This window comes from Schistocerca serialis, chromosome 2 (assembly GCF_023864345.2).
Source record: "Schistocerca serialis cubense isolate TAMUIC-IGC-003099 chromosome 2, iqSchSeri2.2, whole genome shotgun sequence".
Classification (NCBI taxonomy): domain Eukaryota; kingdom Metazoa; phylum Arthropoda; class Insecta; order Orthoptera; family Acrididae; genus Schistocerca; species Schistocerca serialis.
The window spans coordinates 848,137,370-848,165,289 of NC_064639.1; the positions used below are offsets into that span (position 1 = coordinate 848,137,370).

Consider the following 27,920-nt stretch of genomic DNA (forward strand, 5'->3'; position numbering starts at 1 on the left):
TTAAGAGTTCCACGGAAAATCGTGAGGCATCAGAAATACCCGTGGTAATTAACACACACAAATATAAATAAAAACCATTTTTCATTCATTACCACACTTTTCCAGTAGAATGTGTTTTTGTTTTTCGTTTCCACAAAACCTTACAACGAGGCTCTGTAATGAGTAGTAGCGTAGTAACACACATTCTACTTCATGAACTTGTATCTACTGAGATCGCATATCAGTCATCAAGGAAGGATGCTGACACAATATCTCAGATGAGCGAACGGAAACTTGTGGTACACCAAAGGGGAACCAAATGTCGCCAATATGATCCTGATTTTGGCTGATGTTGTGTGTAGTGCGTTAAGAATCTCTCTCTCTCTCTGTCTCTCTGTGTGTGTGTGTGTGTGTGTGTGTGTGTGTGTGTGTGTGTGTGTGTGTGTGTGTGTGTGTGTGTTTTATGGGGAATAATGACAGTGCAGCACTATCATTCAACACCATTAAGCAACTTCTTTGCAAGAATATGTGAACAATACATTGTGTATATAAATAAGGTTGCGCTGTTTTCAGGAGAGTGGTCTTGTTTGAGAGTCGGTCGCTCTGGTTTGTATTTTCCGTCGTTTTTTTTATTTTTTAATTAAAATAGCTTCGTGTGATGATATGATTTTCGTCTTTACACTGGCGCTAAAGTTAAAGCCCACAGCACAAGCTCCTAATATAAGACCCCGCCTGCCAACCCGTCCCACTCTTGTCATATTAAATCCAATCCTAAATCGTTGTAAAATTGACCCATGTATGAATAAACTATTGCTATTACTGCGGACTCTTACAGCCTTCTTACAAGGGAACCCTCCATACTGTAAATCCCGGATTTTGATGCGCTTCAGATATGTTGTAGAAGCACTTACCCTGAGTACCTGGATACCCAGTTTTTAGCGACGGGCCTTGATTTTTGAGAAAATCGTTTTTGAAGTTCATTGCTAGCTGTGTATACCCATAACATTACATACATTCCGAGCAAGTCAGCGTAGCGCAGCGGTAAAAGTTCACGGCTACCGCGCTGGAGGTACGGTGTTCGAATCCTGCTCCCATATTTTTTTTATATATGCAAGAACCGTCCGGAAAATTTGATCCTAACGCTCAAAAACGAGTAGACGAATGAACTGGGAAACACAGAAATGTAGTCGTGTCCTGCACGAAATCCGGGAAGTTCACGAAACTGTTGTACGAAGAATTTTTGCGTTCTGGAATTCTTCCGTACGTGGGACAAATTTTTTTTGTATATTATCGATTCTTGGGAGGGCAAACCGATTCAACTGTACACGATCACCTATTCACTGGAGAAAGGAAAGTGGTCCCACCAAAGTGCACTCGTTATTGCCAGCCTTGCGATGTTTATTTTTATTGACTGGTGAAAATCTTCACGAAAATTATTCAGAATGCTCCCGACTCGATGAAAGACAATAGAGACATCGCTTCTAGGGAAGATTCGATAAAATTACATTCGCTAATCCTACATCAATTCAGCGCACCTAATTTTGAAAGCATGATTAGATACCCATGGTTTGCAATGAAATTAGCGGATGAAAGATAAATCTTTTTGAATGCAAAAGAGTTGTTTCCCGGTATCGCTCATCAAGAAACCGTGCTCCTGCAAGACGGTTGCTTTCATAAAATGCGCGTGATGTTGCGAGAATTTGTGCTTTGGTTGTTTCTCTGATAAGTATCACCACAATATTGTGCTGGCATATCAAGCAATGTGGACGATGAAAAATTAGATTTTGTAACATTGTATGACAGAAAAATTAATAACTGAATATATGGAGGAGGAGGAGGATATTAGTGTTTAACGTCCCGTCGACAACGAGGTCATTAGAGACGGAGCGCAAGCTCGGGTTAGGGAAGGATGGGGAAGGAAATCGGCCGTGCCCTTTCAAAGGAACCATCCAGGCATTTGCCTGAAGCGATTTAGGGAAATCACGGAAAACCTAAATCAGGATGGCCGGAGACGGGATTGAACCGTCGTCCTCCGGAATGCGAGTCCAGTGTGCTAACCACTGCGCCACCTCGCTCGGTAACTGAATATATCTTTATGATTTTGCACACCTTCTGTTTGTTGATATTCTTTGAAATAAAATTGAAAAATTCGGTAGATTTTGAAAAAAAAGTACACGAGGGGGATTCGAACACGGTACCTCCAGCGTGGTAGCCATGAACGTCTACCGCTGCGCTACGCTGGCTTGTTCGGATTGTATTTGATGTTATGGGTATACACAGCGCGCAAATAGATTTTCTCAAAAACCAAGGCCCGTCGCTAAAAAGCCGGATAGCCAGGTACTCAGGGTAAGTGCCTCTACCACGTACTTGAAGCGCATCAAAATCCGTGATATACACACAGTATAGAGGGTCCCCTTGTTAGACAGAATGCAAGTAAGCAACTTTTATGTAAGGGCACTTTGCTTTAGTAATACAAGCAGAGAAGCTCGATGGGATTTAAAAAATCGCGAACTGATTGGAGATCTGAATGTTGTTGGCTGTTTAATGGCGCTCATTCGATCTACAAAACGCGCATGTGTAAGTTATGTATTACTGCGTTGGTGTTCAGTTAGGGAAATACTGTGGTGAGCGCTTTACGCTACTAAACTTCCCCTGGAATATTCATGTTGCGCTTTTCGACGTTCCACAGTAATCCTAGATACGCCCGTCATATAGCGTGCACGAGCTAGTTAATTGGCGAACACACAAAGCCGTATGACGCTCTTGAATATAACCGCTAATTTGAGCCGTATTACAGCGTAGGTCACAGATGGAAGCGTGTGATAAAGTAGCAGCTTTGCGTGAGTAGGGGATTTTCCCTTTCTGTGCTGGCGCTAAGTTTAAACCCCAAAGCGCAAGAGCTGACTTTCTCTGTGCTGACTCAATTATGTTTCCTCAAAATGCACGAGGGCATTTTATCGCGCCAGATACGAACTGTAGAATTAATACAACGTTCTCGGGAAAGGCGTTCACTGTGAAATAATATTCTAACAAACACGTAGAGACAGGTATCAAAATAGGTGCATAAATGAACACTGAAAATAAAATAGTCATTGCGAAGGTGGAAACTGATGGATAAGCATGTGACATTGACGATCATACAGACTTATGAACACACACAAAATCACATATAAGTTTTGTTGACAGCTGGCTCTTGAAATATTTAATATAGTTACGCGTTGTCAGCGACATTAGAGCCCATTATGTAACATCACGCGATGATAAATTTCATGAGCACACGAAGAACGTGGTACTTAACGGACTCACGACCAGAGGCAAACTTCACGTTTTAACAACATGCTATGTACGGCATTCCAATGATATAACACTAAAAAAATCAGGCTAATTATTTTGTCAAGTTTTGCATTTCTCTCTGCAGGTAATTTTGTTCCAAATTCTGCAGGGTGAAAACTAACTTCACCAACAAAAATTCGTGATTTGTTCAGGGACACTCAGCATTATTGGTATAAGGGACACGTGGTCTGTAGTGGCTCGTTGCAAGATAAGTGCGTTTCGTTTCATTTTTAGTACCATTTATTTTTGAGTCTTCAATGCACTGAAAAAGTTTGCGCCTCATTTAAGTTTTTTTTTTTTTGGGGGGGGGGGGGGGAGGGGGATTCAATGTTGTCCCCCTCCTTGAATCTGGGTTACAGACACTTAATTCATTACAAAATCTCGCGCATTCTATTATACTGCAGATTTAGCTTTGCCGAACGGGATGGGGAATATTTTTCATTTCGCAGTCGCTATGTAAATTTAGCTGCTGTCTTGCAATCAAGGTTTTTGAGATCCACCATAGAATAGTGCCGAAATGTTACCCTCATCCTTTCTCAGTCGCTTTCTCGTACAACGCTGATCGAGTTACAGAAAATGATCAGTCCAACAGCCCAGGACTCGAAGCCAGTCACAGATTCGCTGGACACATCTCTTTCCCTTCACAACCGCAAAAAAAAATACGGCTGTAACACACTTGGCCAACATCCGTCACCAGTATGCAAAGACACACTTTTCCTTGTCCTACTACACAATTTAAACACAACAGTAGCTCACCTTCTCTTCCTGAGGAAACTACACCTGTGGTGGCTTGGTGAGAGTACATACATTTGTCCTTGGCAGAGCTATTTTAGTAGGTCCTGAAGGACACACCCATTTCATACTGTTGCTCTCATCGGTGCTTTAACTGTAAACACAGATTTAACAGTCGGCAAGAGAAAAAGTGTTTTCGGCGAAAGGTAAGTGCGAGATTGCAAGATGAAAGGTGTCCACTTCAGGAGTTGGCATCTTCTCAAATTTGATGGGTTGCAACACAGCGACTCATGCAGTTATACCGTTGAGTCCTAGACAGGTCCATCTGCCAATGTGAGGAGTTCTGGGTTCTTTTCCACCTTCGTCTTCTGAATGCTGGCCTTGGGTTACGCTTCACGAAAGCGACACAAAATATAGTTTTTATAAGACACATTATTCAGCTTAAATTATGCCAATCTACATTTAAAAAACTGGAAGCATGAAGGTAATCTAATAAATCCATTAATATGATCCGACATTAAGTTTCGTAAGCCAACGTAAACGGCGACAAAACCGTAGTCGTATAAGTGATTTTTATCTTGTTTCTCCACATTGAAGATCGGTATTTCTTGCCGGTTGTTTTGCGGCAAGATATTCTATTGTTCTTACTTTTCTATTTACAGTTGTTAGTTTCCTGTGTCCCAGTAAAACTGATGTATGGCTAAAAATACGCGGTTCAATGACATTGTGACCACCGCCTGTGTTTGACGTTAACATGCAGTAACTACCCACAGACTGCAGTTGGCAGCACTAACAGTGGAGGGTATATAAAGGGTGTCGGGGGAACACGGAAAACAGTGCAGTCGTTGTCGTAATGCGGAAACTGAGCTGTTTATTTAAATTCAAAAAGGCGTGCGAAGTGTGGAAGCATTTCCGAAATGGCTAAGTTTGTAAACGGTCTGCGTGGCACTGTGGTTAAAGTATGCCGTGCATGGCTAAATAGGCGCTGCACAAAACAGACTCGGAGCCAACTGTAGTGTACCACGGGCCGTTGAGGACTGGGGTGATCGAAGACTGCGGATATATGTAAGGGCGAATAGACGCTCAACTGTCGAACAACTGACCGCACATATGAACCAAGGGGCAACCAACAGTGTCTCTTCAACGACCGTTAATCGAATGTTGCTGAGCGTGGGTCTCCGAAGCAGCAGGGGCCAGTTTAAAGCCTAGTTTACACGACGACACTAGGTTGCAGGCAACTGCGCTACCGGCCACTGCGCATGCGCGCAACTCGTTGGTGAAACCAAACACTTTCGGCGTGTTCCGACTTTGGCGACACTATTTGCATGAGTTTTGAGGTTGTGTGTGTTCGTAGAGTGTAGGCAAACTGAAATATGAAGTGGGGAACGGAGAATAATGTTCGCTTTTTGGATATCTATGCTTTGCATAGGTATTTGTGGGATTTCAGTGACGCTGATTACAAAAATAAGCAACATCTTCCTGCTGCCGAGACAGTCATGTGCAATCATAACATAGATGGTTTGACAATATCTGAGCTGCAGTGCAAAATTTATTGAGTTAGGAGCACATTTACAGCTGAATTAAGAAAAATACAAGCAAGTGTAATTCTAGCTGTGGCAATGCTCTCGTCTACATGAGTAAGATACCATCGTTCGAGCTGGCCAACGATTTGTTAAGGAATATTGTTGGCAGAAGGGAAGGCTATACAAATTCAAGAATCCGCATTCTTTATTCAATGTTCATCTATTTAAAACGTCGCTGAAGTGCTCCCCATTCACACATTTAGGATTTTGAAATATTGCCACTGGGAAGATCTATCTTCAAGAGAGTAGTTCGCAAACCATTCTCTTCTTAATGCGGCCTGCTTCGAGTAATTGTTGTTGATAATTTAATAATTATTACTGTTAATGTTAATAATTATTACTGTTAATGTTAATAATTATTACTGTTAATGTTAATAATTATTAGTGTTAATGAAGTATCATCATCACCAACTAAAACCGTATATAATAGCATTCCGAGTGTTCTCGATTGTAGTGCACACAATATGATGTGTAATTTCAGTTCTGGCGAAAGTGCTTCCTGCATTACAGTACCTGTATTCCTTATCGCATAATTAACTCTATTTAGAAGAAACGTGAACAGTTTCGGTGACATTCTAAGATAATTAAAACAACTTCTTGGATCTTCCATTATAAATTATTTCAGCAGGGGTGCTGAGCAACCGATCTGACGTCGTTTCTTCATCCAGTCATGAATCTAAACACGTTTCTTCTTCCTTCTTCTTATCTATACAGGGTGTTACCAAAAGGTACGGCCAAACTTTCAGGAAACATTCCTCACACACAAAGAAAGAAAATGTTATGTGGACATGTGTCCGGAAACGCTTACTTGCCATGTTAGAGCTCATTTTATTACTTCTCTTCAAATCTCATTAATCATGGAACGGAAACACACAGCAACAGAACGTACCAGCGTGACTTCAAACACTTTGTTACAGGAAATGTTCAAAATGTCCTCCGTTAGCGAGGATACATGCATCCACCCTCCGTCGCATGGAATCGCTGATGCAGCCCTGGAGAATGGCGTATTGTATCACAACCGCCCACAATACGAGCACGAAGAGTCCCTTACATTTGGTACCGGGTTTGCGTAGACAAGAGATTTCAAATGCACCCATAAATGAAAGTCAAGAGGGTTGAGGTCAGGAGAGCGTGGAGGCCATGGAATTGGTCCGTCTCTACCAATCCATCGGTCACCGAATCTGTTGTTGAGAAGCGTACGAACACTTCGACTGAAATGTGCAGGAGCTCCATCGTGCACGAACCACATGTTGTGTCGTACTTGTAAAGGCACATGTTCTAGCAGCAAAGGTAGAGTATCCCGTATGAAATCATGATAACGTGCTCCATTGAGCGTAGGTGGAAGAACATGGGGCTCAATCAAGACATCACCAACAATGCCTGCCCAAACGTTCACAGAAAATCTGTGTTGATAACGTGATTGCAAAATTGCGTGCGGATTCTCATCAGCCCACACATGTTGATAGTGAAAATTTACAATTTGATCACGTTGGAATGAAGCCTCATCCGTAAAGAGAACATTTGCACTGAAATGAGGATTGACACATTGTTGGATGAACCATTCGCAGAAGTGTACCCGTGGAGGTCAATCAGCTGCTAATAGTGCCTGCCCACGCTGTACATGGTACGGATACAACTGGTTCTCCCGTAGCACTCTCCATACAGTGACGTGGTCAACGTTACCTTGTACAGCAGCAACTTCTCTGACGTTGACATTATGGTTTTTGTCAACTGCACGAAGAATTGCCTCGTCCATTGCAGGTGTCCCCGTCGTTCTAGATCTTCCCCCGTCGCGAGTCATAGGCTGGAATATTCCGTGCTCCCTAAGACGCCGATCAATTGCTTCAAACGTCTCCCTGTCGGGACACCTTCGTTCTGGAAATCTGTCTCGATACAAACGTACCGCGCCACGGCTATTGCCCCATGCTAATCCATACATCAAATGGGCATCTGCCAACTCCGCATTTGTAAACGTTGCACTGACTGCAAAACCACGTTCGTGATGAACACTAACCTGTTCATGCTACGTACTGATGTGCTTGATGCTAGTACTGTAGAGCAATGAGTCGCATGTCAACAGAAGCACCGAAGTCAACATTACCTTCCTTCAAATGGGCCAATTGGCGGTGAATCGAGGAAGTACAGTACATACTGACGAAACTAAAATGAGCTCTAACATGGAAATTAAGCGTTTCCGGACACATGTCCACATAACATCTTTTCTTTATTTGTGTGTGAGGAATGTTTCCTGAAAGTTAGGCCGTACCTTTTTGTGACACCCTGTAAAAAAATGTATACACACTTCGAAGCGTCATAGAAAATTTATTTCCCGTTCTACAATGTTAAATTTCTGGAAATGGAAAGCTTAAAGTCCAATTGGAAAAATAAATGTACTTTGCAAATGCGATTAATGTTCAAACTGGTGGCACTCAGCATCTATATATTTCTGAGTACCAGTCACCACTGATTCCGTACATCGTACCAAAGTGGCCAATGAGATTTCTGCGCACACCGTCTGAATCTCATTACGAAGTGTGTCCAGGTTACGTGGTTTACGTTTGTACACCTCATCTTTTACTGTGCCCCATTAGAAGAAATCCAGCGGCGTGAGGTCTGGAGAGCGTGCAGGAAACTCGATTGGTCACCTGCGTCCTATCCACTGGCCTGCCACATTGTGATCCAGGTATGCTCGTACGTCCCTATGATAGTGCGGCGGGGCGCCATCTTGTTGGAAATAACTCTTGATTACCCTATAATGCTCGAATGGCAGGGAATATGGAGTCAGTAATCATTGTTAGGTACGTTTCTCCAGTAACAGTACCTTCAAAGCGGAAAGGCCCAATGAGTCCCCTTGCAGACAAACCACGCCACACATTTACACCAGGCAAATTCACAGCCTTTTCAACTGTAATGTGAGGATTATCTTCAGCCCAGAACACACAATTGTGCCTATTGGCAGTTCCATTGAGTTTGAATTGGGCTTCATCCGACCAAATTATGCTACCCATAAATCCTGGTTCCTATCTCACCATCTCCTGAACCCATTCACAAAATTCTAACCTTCGATCTGGATCGTCGTCACTTAGCTGTTGCACCAGCCTTGGAATGTACACACGAAACTTGCCTTTCTTCAGAATGCGTAGCACACTACTAGCACTTAGATTACTCTCACGTGCCGCTTGCCTTGAAGATTTTTGAAGGGAACGCTGAAACAGTTCCAAGACCGCAGTTGTGGAATCATCACTTGTAGCTGTACGAGGTCGCCGTGGTCGACCTTTATGCACCTCACACACCGGTCCATGAATTTCGAATTTTTCTCGTAGACGTGTAATTGTTAACTTTGAAGGTGGTTCTGTACCATACTCACTTCTCCACTGTCTTCGAACCGCAGCTACATTTTCAAACTTCCAGTACCACTTAATTATCTGCTTCCGCGCTTCAAAGCTCAAACGCACGTCCGCCGTGTTGCAGTTACTTCCCTGCCACTGTTGCCACCAGTTGTTGAAACATAACATTACTTTCTCACAGATATTTAACCTTGTAGAACGGAAAATAAATTGTCTATGACAGTTCAAAGTGTGTATACATTTTTTTCAAGCACTCGATTCTGCGCAACAAGCTTTTAACTCCATCACAACCCGTGCGGCGTGCAGCTGCCAAAACTCATTTCAATTTCAGACACGACTCAGAGACCCACAAAACGACGAAACGGAAGTGTATACTGGTGTCACCGTGTCTACTGTCACATGAAACCACTTGCGTGGAACTCATTCCACGCAACGAGTGGCGCAATCCAATGTCGCCGTGTAAACTAGGCTTAATGCGTCCGTGTGACAGCTGTTGACGCGGCTCCATATCGTTGTCGGTACCTTCCAGAAGAGGTCCGCGCTGCAAACGGTGATCAGACTTTTGACAGTTGGTCACATTAATGTTACTGGACCGTATATATTTTATGAAAAACTTAATTTATTAACTAGTTGGATACGCACCATTTAACATATGAGGATGTCAGTTGAGGTCATTAACTAAAACAGGATCGCATTCACTATATTAAAAATATAAAAACATGTGCTGTACTTCATTGCTCAACGTAATTTATCTTCAAAAGTGCGCTGATGAGTCAACAAAGTTATGACCACCTACTTAATAGCGTGTATCTTCTAGCTTTAGAACGCAGGGCAGCGATTCTGCGTCGCATGGATAGAGCAAGTCCTTGGTATGTTTCTGGAAGTATGTAGCACCAGGTGCCTAGAGATAGGTCACGCAGTTCCCCAAAGTTATGGATGCGTAGCCGGCGCCCGATAGCGTTTCAGATGTATTCCATTCGGGTCAGACAGGGCGGATATGGTGGCAAAGATATCAATATGAGTTCACTAACGCGTTGCACGAGACACTGGCGCACGATTCTGGGCTTTCGACACGGACAGTTGTCCTGTTGGGAGACGCCATTGCTATCGGGGAAGACATTGAGCGTGAAGGGATGAAAGTAGCCCACAGTGGTCGTAATACCTTCGGTCACTACCACAGATCCCAGCGATGCCCTGTCGAATGCCCCTATAACATAACAACCGTCCTGCGTCCATGCTATAGTGCTTGTTTGTGCATGGCGCTGTATCTGATGTAACAAGAAACGTGATTCAGGATACAGGGTGATTCACGAGATACGCAGATATTTTAATATGCTATTCTACAAGTAAAACTAAAGAAAGAAGTACATATAAACATAGTTACGGCTAATAAAAGATTTTGCCTGAAATTTAGCAACTTCGCTAATATGAAGCCATATCAAAACTGTAAGACGTTAAAGTAAAGCGCGATTTCCATTTATTTTTTGTTATTGGTGTGGCGAATGTAAGAAAACATGTCCCAGACGTGTATGTGCGGCAGTTTTCCAGAACATCCAGAGAAGCAAAGCCAAAATGTCGTAAAATTTTTAATTTATCAACTACTTGGCCCAGTTTGTTTTTTAAATTCCAGACAATTGCACATTCAAGTCAAGTTATAGAGAATTTAAATTTTGAAAAAATGGTGGTAATAACGTTAACTGAAATTGTACGAATGTGTCAGATAATATGGTTTTATTTATACCATAGCACACGTGAATTTATGTTGAAACGGAAAAACAAAGCTCAGTGCTCATTAAGTTGTACAGTGTACATACAATTTCACAATACATTCACTGTAAATGCTCAAAAATGTCTTAAACAACTCACTAACGGTTCCCAACAATGACATAAACGTTTCTACATTCTTAATGGAAAGTAAAAAAATTTACTTTTATAATATCTTCGCTTCACTGGGTGTTGTGGAAAACTACTGCAGATACTTGTCTGGGACATGTTTTATTAGATTCGCCAGACCAATAACAAAAAAGTGGAAATCGTGCTTGTACTTTAACGTCGTACAGTTTTGAGATGGCTTCCTATTAACGAAGTTGCTAAATTTCAGGCAAAATCTTTTATTAGTCGTACCTCTGTAATTAAACATTTGCGGACCTATGTTTATATAACTTTTTCTTTAGTTTTACTGTTAGAATAACACATTAAAAATTTTGCATATCTTCGTGAATCACCCTGTATATCTGGTGTCTGTTCTTTCGGACATGTGCACCTGTACCGAAGAGATCATTGGCGGTCCTCGAATTTTATACATGTGTTTAATTAATTCGAGGACAGCCAATGATCTCTTCAGTGCAGATGCATACAGTGCACGAACTCTAATGGAAATCGGCGAAATGCCGCGAGTGATGAGTAGTGAAACAATAATTAAATCAAGACCCTACGCTGCCGACAGGTGTTGATATACACAACGAGGACAGTTGAAAATGTGTGCTCCGACCAGGACTCGAACCCAGGATCTCCTGCTTACATGGCAGACACTGTCCATCTTTTTTATCTCTTTTTTGTTCCATTTTGTTCCATATAGTTCGTTGAATTTGTTCTGGGCGGACGTCCGATGACACTGGTTCAGGTTCTTTGTTGATCCGTTCACACAGTTTTTTATTACAGTGGGTAGCTAACCCTCTGACCCAGCACGCTGAGCTACCATGCCGGCCCCATCTGACCCACCGGGGGCACAGAGGGTAGTGCGACTGCAGGGACTTACCCCTTGCACGCTCCCCGTGACACCCACTTTCCCAACTTAATGTTCACACACACTACATTCGTAGTGTCCCTGCCCATTTCAGTCATTACTCGCATCAGACAGTCTTAGTGTCCCGTAAGAGTTCGGGCCATACGTGTGCATCCGCACAGGAGGAGGTCAATGGCCGGTTAGCCTTAACTATATGAAAATGGTATCTGTTCTTTCGGACATGTCCGAAAGAACAGATACCATCTTCATACATTAGTAGTGTGTGGATAAGTTGAGAATTTGGGCCTGATGGGAGGCATACTAGGGTAGTCAGTGCAGTTTTCGATGACAAGTGTCCAGATAGCTGAGTGGTCAGAGCATCTGCGTCGTAAACAGGAGATTCGGGTTTGAATCCTGGTTGGGCACAAATTTTCAACTTTCGCCGTTGATTTAAATCAATGCCCACTCGCATCCACCGTCTGTAATTCCTTTGTATCTTAAAACGTGATTCATCCGACCATAGGTGTTCAATGAATTCGAAAGTAAAGTTCTATGTACTGACTTGGCAGAAAATCCTAAGAAATTTTGGTCTTATGTCAAAGCGGTAGGTGGATCAAAACAAAATGACCAGACACTGTGACCAAAATGGTACTGAAACAGAGGATGACAGACTAAAGGCCGAAATACTAAATGTCTTTTTCCAAAGCGGTTTCACAGAGGAAGACTTCACTGTAGTTCCTTCTCTAGATTGTCGCACAGATGACAAAATGGTAGATATCGAAATAGACGACATAGGTATAGAGAAACAATTAAAATCGCTCAAAAGAGGAAAGGCTGCTGGACCTGATGGGATACCAGTTCGATTTTACTCAGAGTACGCGAAGGAATTTGCCCCCCTTCTTGCAGCGGTGTACCGTAGGTCTCTAGAAAAGCGTAGCGTTCCAAAGGATTGGAAAAGGGCACAGGTCATCCCCGTTTTCAAGAAGGGACGTCGAACAGATGCACAGAACTATAGACCTATATCTCTAACGTCGATAAGTTGTAGAATTTTGGAACACGTATTATGTTCGAGTATAATGATTTTTCTGGAGACTAGAAATCTACTCTGTCGGAATCAGCATGGGTTTCGAAAAAGACGGTCGTGTGAAACCCAGCTCGCGCTATTCGTCCACGAGACTCGGAGGGCCATAGACACGGGTTCACAGGTAGATGCCGTGTTTCTTGACTTCCGTAAGGCGTTCGATACAGTTCCCCACAGTCGTTTAATGAACAAAGTAAGAGCATATGGAGTATCAGACCAATTGTGTGATTGGGTTGAAGAGTTCCTAGATAACAGAACGCAGCATGTTATTCTCAATGGAGAGAAGTCTTCCGAAGAAAGAGTGATTTCAGGTGTGCCGCAGGGGAGTGTCATAGGACCGTTGCTATTCACAGTATACATAAATGACGTTGTGGATGACATCGGAAGTTCACTGAGGCTTTTTGCAGATGATGCTGTGGTGTATCGAGAGGTTGTAACAATGGAAAATTGTACTGAAATGCAGGAGGATCTGCAGCGAATTGACGCATGGTGCAGAGAATGGCAATTGAATCTCAATGTGTACAAGTGTAATGTGCTGCGTATACATAGAAAGATATATCCCTTATCATTCAGCTACAAAATAGCAGGTCAGCAACTGGAAGCAGTTAATTCCATAAATTATCTGGGAGTACGCATTAGGAGTGATTTAAAATGGAATGATCATATAAAGTTGATCGTCGGTAAAGCAGATGCCAGACTGAGATTCATTGGAAGAATCCCAAGGAAATGCAATCCGAAAACGAAGTAGGTTGCAGTACGCTTGTTCGCCCACTGCTTGAATACTGCTCAGCAGTGTGGGATCCGTACCAGATAGAGGTGATGGAAGAGAGAGAGAAGATCCAACGGAGAGCAGCGCGCTTCGTTACAGGATCATTTAGTAATCGCGAAAGCGTTACGGAGATGATAGATAAACTCCAGTGAAAGACTCTGCAGGAGAGACGCTCAGTAGCTCGGTACGGGCTTTAGTTAAAGTTTCGAGAACATACCTTTACCGAAGAGTCAAGCAGTATATTGCTCCCTCCTACGTGTATCTCGCGAAGAGACCATGAGGATAAAATCAGAGAGATTAGAGCCCACACAGAAGCATACCGACAATCCTTCTTTCCACGAACAATACCAGACTGGAATAGAAGGGAGAACCGATAGAGGTACTCAGGGTACCCTCCGCCACACACCGTCAGGTGGCTTGCGGAGTATGGATGTAGATATGGGTATTCCGAGCATACGACATGTTTACATGGAACCACGATCCATTATCGGTTATCGTGTCCACTGCAATCGTAATTGACGACATCGTTGGGTCAACATGGGAGCACGTTAGACATCTGCTGCGGGGCCCCATGTCCAACAGTGTGCTGCGCCGAACGGTGTGCTCCGAAACGCTTGTGCCTCCAGCATCATTTTACTTTGCCGGAAAATCTGTAATGCAGGATAGGAGACCATTGTAACAGAGCGTGCTCACTACGCCTCCAGGTGCCATTCAGTCGGTGGCGCTTATCACTCATGTAGATTACAATAAATTTAGTGTACATCTTGTCGAATTTGGTTCCTGAAGCACACAATTAACTAATGGTTGTAGTAGCATTATTACACTCGTGGTAGCTGCTAAGCTCGGCAGCAGCTAAACAAAATGGAGGAAGCCCTCTTCTATGATACACACCTATTACCTTTTTTTAGTACGTGATAGGAGACCAACACCTAGTCCATTGGATGATCCGTCCTACCTGAGCTAAGCTCCCCCACCTGGTTTTTGGGGTTAGGTTTTGCTCTCAAGCATTGCTCACACTGGCGCACTAATTCACGAACATCACCATTCGACAAAGTCAACTGAGGTGCTTATTGTTGAGCTTAACTGTCTTCTACATCCTCAGGTGCTCTCCGTGCAAAGAATGATGAATTAATTAATTGTTCAGTTTACTCTGAACCAGTGATACGAAAAATGACCCTTTTAAAATCTTGCCCATCTTTGATAAATTGCTGCGGGCGCCCGTGATCGGCTTACTTGACGAATTCGCCGTAGGGCAGGTGCGTACCGGCCCTGCTTTTGAAGGTGGGCGGTGGATCGATTGACCCAATCCGACTCGTGTGTAGTGCCTGATTGCGGCAAATGTTCCGGTGCTGCGCGGAGGTGGGGATGCCCAGGGGACGCTCTGCAGTATCAGGCTGCCGTGTTCTCGTTGATTCAGGTACGTTGTTCAGCTCAGTTCCGCCAACAACTCGTTGGAGTCTCTGAGGAAAAACATGCGTAAATGTACCCCACCTATAACGCTAAAGGACAGAGCGTGATTGGAGGGTTTAGAATCAACGTAAACAAAGACCAAGTTTGGCTATTTTTGAGAACCTACCATTGTCATCAAATCAACAACTTCTAAGTGCAGTACTGCGCCAAGTCCGCGGTTAAATTTTTGTTCACCAGATGGCATTAGACTTCTTTCCCTCACAAGTACAGTAGATTTGTTTCCGCTGTAGTCAACCAAGCCCCCAGTACAATATATATAAATGACCTAGTAGATAGTGGCGGAAGTTCCATGCAGCTTTACGCGGATGATGCTGTAGTATACAGAGAAGTTGCAGCATTACAAAATTGCAGCGAAATGCAGGAAGATCTGCAGCGGATAGGCACTTGGTGCAGGGAGTGGCAACTGACCCTTAACATAGACAAATGTGATGTATTGCGAATACATAGAAAGAAGGATCCTTTATTGTATGATTATATGATAGCGGAACAAACACTGGTAGCAGTTACTTCTGTAAAATATCTGGGAGTATGCGTGCGAAACGATTTGAAGTGGAATGATCATATAAAATTGTTGGTAAGGCGGGTACCAGGTTGAGATTCATTGGGAGAGTCCTTAGAAAATGTAGTCCATCAACAAAGGAGGTGGCTTACAAAACACTCGTTCGACCTATACTTGAGCATTGCTCATCAGTGTGGGATCCGTACCAGGTTGGGTTGACGGAGAGATAGAGAAGAAGAAGAAGAAGAAGAAGAAGAAGAAGAGCGGCGCGTTTCGTCACAGGGTTATTTGGTAACCGTGATAGCGTTACGGAGACGTTCAGCAAACTCAAGTGGCAGACTCTGCAAGAGAGGCGCTCTGCATCGCGGTGCAGCTTGCTGTCCAGGTTTCGAGAGGATGCGTTTCTGGATGACGTATCGAATATACTACTTCCCCCTACTTATACCTCCCGATGAGATCACGAATGTAAAATTAGAGAGATTCGAGCGCGCACGGAGGCTTTCCGGCAGTCGTTCTTCCCGCGAACCATACGCGACTGGAACAGGAAAGGGAGGTGATGACAGTGGCACGTAAAGTGCCCTCCGCCACACACCGTTGGGTGGCTTGCGGAGTATAAATGTAGATGTACTTAACGTGTTATGACAATTACAGATTCATGGTGTACCTTTTTGGTTTAAATGTTTATTTACAAAACAGTAAAACTTGTATTTGAGTTGATTACGTACGAGAAGGCAGAAAAGTCATCAAGATGCATTGAAGACAGAACTTCCGGGATGTAGTTTCGTAGACTGGTGCACTGGAAAAATTCTAAACATTAAACTGACTCTCTTTTAGAAACGAACTTCTAACGCGCAAATAAAACAGTTTTAAATCTGTATAATCTGGGCCTTCATTTGTACTTAACAGTGCGGGCTTTGCTGTAATTGGAAAGAAACTACAGTAGTATAAATGAACATTACATGTAGGTGTTAGAGGAATGGAGCAAAATTAAAAAAATCGGCAAACAGGAATTAGTATAAATTCACGGTAGTTTTAATGTTCAGAAATTAACTTTTGAACACACAATCATTGGAAAACTCCTTCCCTAACAGGAAACTGGACACACTGGATCAGCCTGTCAGTTTCTTGCTTGTGGTTGACTGTCGTTCGTCCCACAGGCCACCACAACGCCGGGATTTCTGTCGTCCACCTTATTCACAGATGAGGCTATTACTACAAGGGGCTGTGTCGTCAATCTTGACGACACCCACCATTGGTCTACGGATAATCTCCTTGGTATGGTAGCACTGTACCATCAACAGTAGTTCAGGCTTAGTGTGTGGTTGGAGATTACTGGAGACCACCTTGTGGGAGCAGTCATCGTTCCACGACGCCTCACAGGCGAAGAATATGTGCACTTCCCGCGGGGAGGCTACCTCGCCTGCTGGAAGACGTGCCTTTGGTGGTTCGATGGGTAATGTGGCTACGGAAGTTCCATCCCGAGTGTGAAGCTAAAGCGTTAGTACAGACAGATAATTCCTACTTGCTGGTGTGTTCTTGTGTGCTAAACGTACACTGTTAGAGGTGTGTTATCTCCTCCTTTGATCGGGTGTTTCTTCCAAGGAACACAATTTCGTCCATATGACTTTCCTTGCTTTTATTCTCTTTGGGATATAGGGGTAAAGACGTATCTTTTTTGTGTCTGGAGAAATTCGATTGATAGGAAATATTAAGATTTTAATAAATCGTAATCAAAATTCACTACTCTCCTGCACAGCACTGCACTACCGTTTCGCGCATCAGACATTTGCGCGCAGGCAAGCAGTTTGTTGCAGGTGTGCATTTCACTCCACACGTCCGTGCCGCAAACGTATCATCTCGATACTGCAGTACAACGATTTACGCAAGTTTCCATCATTTATATTCTTTAAGAGCTTAGTTTAACTCGTGAAGGTTTAAATCGTAAGGGCCAATATGTCGTCCTCAGACGGTGTATGTGTTCGGCAAAAGAATCCTATTTGACCAAAATGTCCGGGGCTGTCAAAGTCTTTGAGCAGAATCGACAATTTAAGTAATGGCAGGCCTATATTAGGGAGACGTGGCGCTAATATCGTGTAACCAGTGGCGTAGCGAAAGGGGGGAGGAGGGGGGGGCAAAGGGGGTCTAGCATGCCCCCCCGGAACTACTTGCAGAGGACCGCCAAAAGGCCTCCAAGACGAACAAGATTTTCTAGAAAATATGTTATTAGAGTACTATGTGTTTCTGGAGGTGGAGGATGCGGAGGGGAGCGGGGCAGTAAAGTGTGGTGTCATACCCCGGTTGCCGCGGGGGGGGGGGGGGGGGGGCGTCGGGGGGGAGCTGATAAAGTGCTGTGTCGCGGGATTCAGTTACGCATATTTGCTACGCCACTGCATGTGACACCGCCTCTACACTTCATAAATGGCTTTATTTCGTTGAAGGAAATACCCAAGCTATTCTCGTATGCCATATCCATATTGCTGGGATGTTCATTGCTATTTGAATCCACTGTTCCAAATCGCATTAGAAATTTTCGAAGGGGGTAAAGTCGGGCGATTCAGCGGGCCAAACGATGTGCGGTAGAGTACCAGAGTGTTTGGTAAACGAGGAGTGTATACTTGCAGGTCTGTGAACACAGCTGTTGCCCGTTGTCCTCTTAGAAGACGGGCTTACTTGTCTCCTAGATTTAGAAGGGAAGGCAAGACAGTAATTCGTCACCGAGAATATTCAAATAAACATCCTGGTTCACGTTCGGGGTAATCTGAAGGAGTGGGAGCAAGTGAAGGTATGAAGAACAGCCCCGAACCTGTGGCCTCATCTACATGCTGCGGGTTAAAAATCCCTTTGGCTGTCTGTGGACTGGCCACATACATGTAAACGACTGGTAGAACACTTCGTCAGTTATTGTCCAGTTCGTGGTGTTGGCCCATTGAAGACGTACAGGTTTGAGCCTCTGAAAGCAACAGTTTTTTTGCGAGGTACCACACTCGTAAATGCTCGTCGCATGCAGTCCCCTTCGCATTGTTCGCGGTGCCGGATTTACGCAAAGATCATGTAGCCCGGGTTTCGGGCACCGTGGGGAAAAGGGACACAAAAGAAATCTCGAAATCCATTGGCGCTTGTATTTTCATGAGATTTTGAAAAAAAAAGTATTGCGTGTAATTTGAGAACGTTCAAGAGAAACAAACAGGACTGTCGCCAGCATAGCGTTTGGAACGTTGTAGAGTGGAGCTGGAGGACGATTGTTCATGTCGCTGGTCGCAACAAGCGCTGAATTGTGTTTCGCATCCATAAGTGTACAAGCTGAGATTACATTAGTTGTCGATTGTCAGTAGTCTTTTAAGCCATTCTTTTTTTCCTAAAAAAAAAAACTACTCAATCCAAAACGATGAGCGGTGCAAAGAAATTAGTCGGTACACAAAATACGAGGGCGTCCGGAAAATTATTGACTTAATTTATGTGAAAACTGTTAGTTTTAAATAAAACAAACTTCATTAACATTATACATATTTATTCTTCATGTCAACGCACTTGTTTATGAATATAGTCACCCTGGCGACGAATACATTTCTGCTAACGACAGACCAGTTTGTTGATACCCTCACTGTAGAATGTTCTTCTTTGATGACAGAGCTACAACTTCACCTCTGATTGCAATACTTCATCACTATCAAAGTGAACTCCTCGAAGGTGTTCTTTCTGTTTTTCAAACAGATGAAAATCGGGTGGGACCAAGTCGGTAATGTATGGAGGACGATAAATGACAGTGAACGCAAGAAGGCATCGGATTGTTATGGATGTCGCAGAGCTCGTGTGTGTGGTCTGGCGTTGTCACGCTGAAGAAGAGTGTGCTCCATAAGTAGACGAACTCTTCGAATACGTGCTATTTGTTTCCTGACTGTCTCGCATGGACCAACATAATTACGTTACAAAACCACATCACACGCTACAATTAGCAGTCCTACACCGGCAGAGGTTTGGTTGCCACTTGGGTCAGCGAAGAAGAAGTCGACCGAGTAAAACGCATGACACGCTAGCAGAGCTGGGCACAAGAAAGTTGATCCGTTAATCGTTAATTAACGAAGTTAACTTTTCGACTAACGAATTAAATTTTAAGCTAATTTTAAAAAAAGTTAACGGGCACTTAACTTCCATTAACTTTGTGTCCGTTAATTGTTAATTAAGTACCTGCTATTTATGACGAAAATGACGCCGTGCCACCCGCGGAAGTGATGTTCTGACAAGTTAGGGTCGTGCAGGTGTGTGGCTACGGCAGGGTGCGCGCAGTTTATGTAAACCGTCGACTGCAAGCGAGAATAATTAGCTGTTGGCTGTTCTTCTTTGTTTGCTTACCAAGTTCGCGTTAATCACTACTTTTTGTTTGTGGAAACTACATCGTGGCTGGAAATGTTTTACAACAATAGAGTGAAAGTAGTAAGAATACGAGTGGAGATAGTTAAAGCAGCTTTGAGTCATGGAACCGCCAAAAGTTCAGAAGGACAGAAATACTGTAAGCGACTGTGGCGCAAGCTTCAATAACGAAGACGAGGCGGAAGATTTTTTACGTGTCATCCAATCTAAAGAGAAACATAGTAGTATCACATCTGATAAAAGTAAAGCCTACAGTGTAGTCAAAACGTGGCTGGACGTGAAATCAAGACTCATTCAACTATGCGATATTTCTTGCGGAGTGGGTTTTAGTGAATTTAGTCTTTAAATATAATACCCCTATATCTTCAAGTGCTGCAGACACAGACATTTTTCTGTGTGCAAAGACATATGTTGATATTCATGGAGGGAAATAAGCGCTGTCTTATTCTCCGGTATTTTATTCTCCCGTGATTTAACTGTGATAACTAAATAATTGTAAAACTAACTGATTATATGATTTACCTGTTATTTTTATCTTAGATTTCGTACCTAAACTTCCCAGCAGAAAAAAAATTTAAGCAACAGCAATACGTTTGATTTAGATGCTCATATCACTACACCAACAACATAAAGTTTACGATTAAAGAGTTAACGATTAATTTCCGATAAATCTCATGTAAAGCAACGTCTTAACGTTTAATGAAGCTAACTTTTTTAGTAACGGATTAGCATTAGCGAAATTAACTTTTATGCGTATAATACCTCAACCGATATTGAGAACAGAATAAAAAAAATTCGGAGACATTACATTTTAGCACGCCCTCGTACGAAACGAACTATTGAGGGGAAAAAACAAAGATGCCGTTAAAGCGAAAATAATTGGCGAATAATTGTATGTAGATGAAAACACAAATTTGTATCGCGTGGTGGGGCACTAGTGAGATGAACAGTGAAGCTTTGGCAGATATGCCGCAGTACGGCCCAACCACCAGCTGAAACCTCCAGACCGAGAGAGCCAATATCAGAGGCCAAGGGAGAGCCGCCCCTCCCCTAGCTCTCAGGAAAAGGAAAAGTATAGTGTACTGCGTTGAACTGGGGGGCATGGAAACGACGGAGAGGCTTCGTCCCCGACGTAGCCCTCAGTGGTTCACAACCCCACAGCAGTCCACCGCCCCGCACCGAACCCAGGGTTACTGTGCGGTTCGGTCCCCCCGGAACATCTCTCACCAGACGAGTGTAACCCCAGTGTTTGCGTGGTACAGTAATTACGGTGTACGCTTACGTGGAGACAGTGTTTGCGTAGCAATCATCGACATAATGTAACTGAGGCGGAATAAGGGAACCATCCCGCAGATGGAAAACTGCCTTAAAAATCATCCACAGACGGGCCGGCACACCTTCCCGCCCGGAAAGCAGTCCGTTAGACCGCACGGCTAACAGGACGGGCAAGAAAAAAAACAAAAGTGTAGTCACGTGCATTTCTTTCATGAAAACCGAACGAGGTGGCACAGTGGTTAGCACACTGGTCTCTCATTCGGGAGCACGACGATTCAATCCCATCTCCGGCCATCCTGATTTAGGACTTCCGTGGTTTCCCTAAATTCTTTCAGGCAAATGCCGGGATGGTTCCTTCGAAAGGGCACTGCCGGTTTCCTTCCCCATCCTTTCATAACCTCGATCGCGGTCCTCTGGTTTGGAGCCGAGTGGAAGGCTTAAACCAGAGGCTCAGACGATTCTGCGGAGATCTGGGGTGCAAATTTCTCGACCTCCGCTATCGGGTGGAGAAATGTAGGGTCCCCCTGAATAGGTCAGGCTTGCACTACACGCCGGAAGCGGCTACAAGGGTAGCGGAGTACGTGTGGAGTGCACATGGGGGTTTTTTAGGTTAGTGAATTCCCTCCCTAGGCCCGACAAGACGCCTCCTGAGACGCGGCAAGGTAGGAGTAGGCAAAATGCAACAGGGAATAACAATATTAATGTGCTAATAGTAAACTGCAGGAGCGTCTATAGAAAGGTCCCAGAACTGCTCTCATTAATAAACGGTCACAACGCCCATATAGTACTAGGGACAGAAAGTTGGCTGAAACCAGACGTAAACAGTAATGAACTCCTGAACTCAGATTGGAATGTATACCGCAGAGACAGGCTGGACAGTGAAGGGGGAGGCGTGTTTATAGCGATAAGAAGTGCAATAGTATCGAAGGAAATTGACGGAGATCCGAAATGTGAAATAATTTGGGTGAAGGTTGCTTGGGGGCTTAATTAAATATGTTGAAAATACTTTTTAATTTTCGTAGCTGTATGTCCGATTACGCTGTTTCGTAAACGGTTGGCCCTGACTAGTATTATTACGCTATCTGACTGCAAAGAACAACAACAAGAATGAAATGAAATTTTCGTTAACACAATTAATTAATTAAGTCCCCAGCAACTATAAAACATCTACATCTACATCTATACTCCGCGAGCCACCTTACGGTGTGTGGCGGAGGGTACTTATTGTACCACTATCTGATCCCCCCTTCCCTGTTCCATTCACGAATTGTGCGTGGGAAGAACGACTGCTTGTAAGTCTCCGTATTTGCTCTAATTTCTCGGATCTTTTCGTTGTGATCATTACGCGAGATATATGTGGGCGGTAGTAATATGTTGCCCATCTCTTCCCGGAATGTGCTCTCTCGTAATTTCGATAATAAACCTCTCCGTATTGCGTAACGCCTTTCTTGAAGTGTCCGCCACTGGAGCTTGTTCAGCATCTCCGTAACGCTCTCGCGCTGACTAAATGTCCCCATGACGAATCGCGCTGCTTTTCGCTGGATCATGTCTATCTCTTCTATTAATCCAACCTGGTAAGGGTCCCATACTGATGAGCAATACTCAAGAATCGGACGAACAAGCGTTTTGTAAGCTACTTCTTTCGTCGATGAGTCACATTTTCTTAGAATTCTTCCTATGAATCTCAACCTGGCGCCTGCTTTTCCCACTATTTGTTTTATGTGATCATTCCACTTCAGATCGCTCCGGATAGTAACTCCTAAGTATTTTACGGTCGTTACCGCTTCCAATGATTTACCACCTATGGCATAATCGTACTGGAATGGATTTCTGCCCCTATGTATGCGCATTATATTACATTTATCTACGTTTAGGGAAAGCTGCCAGCTGTCGCACCATGCATTAATCCTCTGCAGGTCCTCCTGGAGTACGTACGAGTCTTCTAATGTTGCTACTTTCTTGTAGACAACCGTGTCATCTGCAAATAGCCTCACGGAGCTACCGATGTTTTCAACTAAGTCATTTATGTATATTGTAAACAATAAAGGTCCTATCACGCTTCCCTGCGGTACTCCCGAAATAAAACCTACAAACCCCAAGCACAAATGTAATTGTTCTGTGTGTGGGAGTGTGACTCAACGTACACATCTGGCACGGTTCTTCTTCAACAAGACAAGAATTTTTAAATACCAATTATACTGACGTGATAAAAGAAAATTAGAAATACCATAATTGTTCAAGGAAAGTAGAATTACACTCTAATACAAGAACACAGGCCAGATGCTTTGTTGACTGAACCTGTAATGACGCATTATTTAGGACACTAAAATAAAAACAAACTGAGTTAATTACCTCATTTATATTGATGAAAATCATTCTAATCCTTACATTATATCTCAACCAGAACTCTCCAATATCACATCTCAGCAAGCACTGCCTAATAGCACATCTCAACAAACACTCTCTGCTACAACATCTCAGCACAGACTACCACGAGACCTCGACAGGCACTGACTACTACGAGTTCTTAACAGGCACCGTGGAGGCGGCTTAATAATACTCTTTGGCGCAATCTCTGGCGCAGTGGCTCAGTGTAGCCACCTTTCAAGGTCACGGTTAAAGCAGGCTCAGACATGGTAATTGGATGTCGCTATAGGCCCCCTGGCTCAGCAGCTGTTGTGGCTGAGCACCTGATGGATAATTTGGAAAATATTTCGAGTAGATTTCCTCACCATGTTATAGTTCTGGGTGGAGATTTTAATTTGCCGGATATAGACTGGGAGACTCAAACGTTCATAACGGGTGGCAGAGACAAAGATTCCAGTGAAATTTTTTTAAGTGCTTTATCTGAAAACTACCTTGAGCAGTTAAACAGAGAACCAACTCGTGGCGATAAGATATTAGACCTTCTAGTGACAAGCAGACCCGAACTATTTGAAACAGTTAACGCAGAACAGGGAATCAGCGATCATAAAGCGGTTACGGCATCGATGATTTCAGCCGTAAATAGAAATATTAAAAAAGGTAGGAAAATTTTCTGTTTGCCAAAAGTGACAAAAAGCAGGTTACAGAGTACCTGACGGCTCAACACAAATGTTTTACCTCAAGTACAGATAGTGTTGAGGATCAGTGGACAAAGTTCAAAACCATCGTACAATATGCGTTAGATGAGTATGCGGCAAGCAAGATCGTAAGAGATGGAAAAGAGCCACCGTGGTACAACAACAAAGTTAGAAAACTGCTGCGGAAGCAAAGGGAACTTCACAGCAAACATAAACATAGCCAAAGCCTTACAGACAAACAAAAAGTACGCGAAGCGAAATGTAGTGTGAGGAGGGCAATGCGAGAGACGTTCAATGAATTCGAAAGTAAAGTTCTATGTACTGACTTGGCAGAAAATCCTGAGAAATTTTGGTGTTATGTCAAAACGGTAGGTGGATCAAAACAAAATGTCTAGACACTCTGTGACCAAAATGGTACTGAAACAGAGGATGACAGACTAAAGGCCGAAATACTAAATGTCTTTTTCCAAAGTTGTTTCACAGAGGAAGATTGCACTGTAGTTCCTTCTCTAGATTGTCGCACAGATGACAAAATGGTAGATATTGAAATAGACGACAGAGGGATAGAGAAACAATTAAAAGCGCTCAAAAGAGGAAAGGCCGCTGGACCTGATGGGATACCAGTTCGATTTTACACAGAGTACGCGAAGGAACTTGGCCCCCCCCCCCCCCCCCTTCTTGCAGCGGTGTACCGTAGGTCTCTAGACGAGCGTAGCGTTCCAAAGGATTGGAAAAGGGCGCAGGTCATCCCCGTTTTCAAGAAGGGACGTCGAACACATGTGCAGAACTATAGACCTATATCTCTGATGTCGATCAGTTGTAGAATTTTGGAACACGAATTATGTTTGAGTATAATGACTTTTCTGGAGACTAGAAATCTACTCTGTAGGAATCAGCATGGGTTTCGAAAAAGACGGTCGTGTGAAACCCAGCTCGCGCTATTCGTCCACGAGACTCGGAGGGCCATAGACACGGGTTCACAGGTAGATGCCGTGTTTCTTGACTTCCGTAAGGCGTTAGATACAGTTCCCCACAGTCGTTTAATGAACAAAGTAAGAGCATATGGAGTATCAGACCAATTGTGTGATTGGGTTGAAGAGTTCCTAAATAACAGAACGCAGCATGTTTTTCTCAATGGAGAGAAGTCTTCCGAAGTAAGAGTGATTTCAGGTGTGCCGCAGGGGAGTGTCATAGGACCGTTGCTATTCACAATATACATAAATGACGTTGTGGATGACATCGGAAGTTCACTGAGGCTTTTTGCAGATGATGCTGTGGTGTATCGAGAGGTTGTAACAATGGAAAATTGTACTGAAATGCAGGAGGATCTGCAGCGAATTGACGCATGGTGCAGAGAATGGCAATTGAATCTCAACGTAGACAAGTGTAATGTGCTGCGTATACATAGAAAGATATATCCCTTATCATTCAGCTACAAAATAGCAGGTCAGCAACTGGAAGCAGTTAATTCCATAAATTATCTGGGAGTACGCATTAGGAGTGATTTAAAATGGAATGATCATATAAAGTTGATCGTCGGTAAATCAGATGCCAGACTGAGATTCATTGGAAGAATCCCAAGGAAATGCAATCCGAAAACAAAGGAAGTAGGTTACAGTACGCTTGTTCGCTCACTGCTTGAATACTGCTCAGCAGTGTGGGATCTGTACCAGATAGGGTTGATAGAAGAGATAGAGAAGGTCCAACGGAGAGCAGCGCGCTTCGTTACAGGATCATTTAGTAATCGCGAAAGCGTTACGGAGATGATAAACTCCAGTGGAAGACTCTGCGGGAGAGACGCTCAGCAGCTCGGTATGGGCTTCTGTTAGTTTCGAGAACATACCTTCACCGAAGTGACTGCTCCCTCCTACGTATATCTCGCGAAGAGACCATGAGGATAAAATCAGAGAGGTTAGAGCCCACACAGAAGCATACCGACAATCCTTCTTTCCACGAACAATACGAGACTGTAATAGAAGGGAGAACCGATAGAGGTACTCAGGGTACCCTCCGCCACACACCGTCAGGTGGCTTGCGGAGTATGGATGTAGATGTAGAACCTGAGCTTGTGCTCCGTCTCTAATGACCTCGTTGTCGACGGGACATTAAACATTAATCTCCTCTTCCTCCCATGAAAATGATTGGAAAATTGGCATTACGCATGTCTTTTAAAGGATCGGAACTGGATTTTTTTTTAACGACTACTTCAAAGTCGCTGTTCATCTTCCAAAATACAGGGTATACGAAAAAGAAACATCCGATTTGGCACGGCTATGATTCTGAAAGTAATAACCATATACAATAAATTGTTTTTTGATGAACGGTAAACACAAACTTTTTTCAAACCTTTTCATCATTGTTCAGTATGCCCCCTTCAAGATGCACGGCGTATTTCAAGGCGGTATTGCAATTGTTCCCTCACTGCAGTGAGCATGTCTTGAGTTACAGCTTCCACAGCTGCTGTTATGCTATGTCTCAATTCATTCATTGTTGCTGGTAATGGAGCCACATCAACAGTCTTTTATAAACCCCCACAAGAAATAATCACATATAGCCAGGTCCGGTGACCTTGGCGGCAAGTAATGTACGGCAGAATCATTTTGTTCAGTGCGAGCGACCCATCGTTGAGTAATCCTTTGATTTAAAAACTCCCGCATTTCGAGATGCCAGTGTGGCGGTGCCCCATTCTGTCGGTAAATGAATTTGTTCGAATCAGTCTCCAACTATGGGAAAAGTTCTCAAGCATATCGCGATATGTGCTTCCTGAAACAATGTTATCGGCAAAGAAAAATGGACCATACACCTTTTCCCGTGAAACTGCATAAAACACATTAAATTTTGGAGAGCCCCTCTCATGTGGTTGTTACTTACCTCATTCTCGCATTATGAAGGTTCACCTTTCCACTTAAATGGATTGTTGCCTCATCACTAAACTCTAAGCGTGGAAGAAAACTGTCATCCTCTATCTTGCCAAGAACGAACTTACAGAACTCTGCACATTGTTCTTAGTCACCTGACGAAGAGCTTGCAGTAGCTGAATTTTTTTACGATTTCGTGTGTAAACGTCGACGCAACACACGCCAGACGGACATCGGGGACATTTTGAGCTGTCGAGCTGCACGGCGAACGTATTTCTGCGGACTCCTTATGAAACTATGGCTGATGCGTTCGACGTCTGTGTCATTCACTTGGGGACGGCCCGGCGATTTGCCTTCACACAAACAACCTGTTTCTGGGAATTGTTAATGTCATCGTCTAATGCTCTGTGCTGTAGGAGGATCCACTCCATACCTTGTACGAAAGTCACACTGAACAGTTATTACTGACCCGCATTGCGCAAAACTTAGACCATAAATGGCTTTCTGTTGTCCTGGCACCATTTTTACGAGATTGAAGTGATAGCACACTGCTGTTACCTAGCGGGAACCATGTAAAACTTGAGAGCCTGCTCATTCCAGTAGTACGTTGTTCACGCACATATCTCAAATAACATAAGTCATAATCTTTTTTAATCGGGTGATTCTTTTTGATGCACCATGTATTAAAGACTCTTCACGCCTCAGGTCTCGCTCTCTTCCGACCTGTACATCTTCAAGTAAGTCAGCTGATCGGCTAACTTACACTGTGTAAAGGTTGTAATGATGTCCTCAGTGCTTAATGTTCAGTGATCTGTGTTCGAAACAGAAATTGATAATTT

The 27,920-nt window shown here is 43.5% G+C and overlaps 1 protein-coding gene and 1 non-coding gene across 4 annotated transcripts in view; one reads left to right on the forward strand and one right to left on the reverse strand.

Moving 5' to 3' along the window:
• The window catches only part of LOC126458126 (beta-1,4-N-acetylgalactosaminyltransferase bre-4-like), a 506,064-nt gene that overhangs the window by 446,883 nt on the left and 31,261 nt on the right, over positions 1 to 27,920 (forward strand). The gene's annotated exons all lie outside the window — the stretch shown is intronic.
• Trnaa-cgc (transfer RNA alanine (anticodon CGC)) lies at positions 1,982 to 2,054 on the reverse strand. The gene has a single exon. It is a non-coding gene; the product is annotated as a tRNA-Ala (tRNA).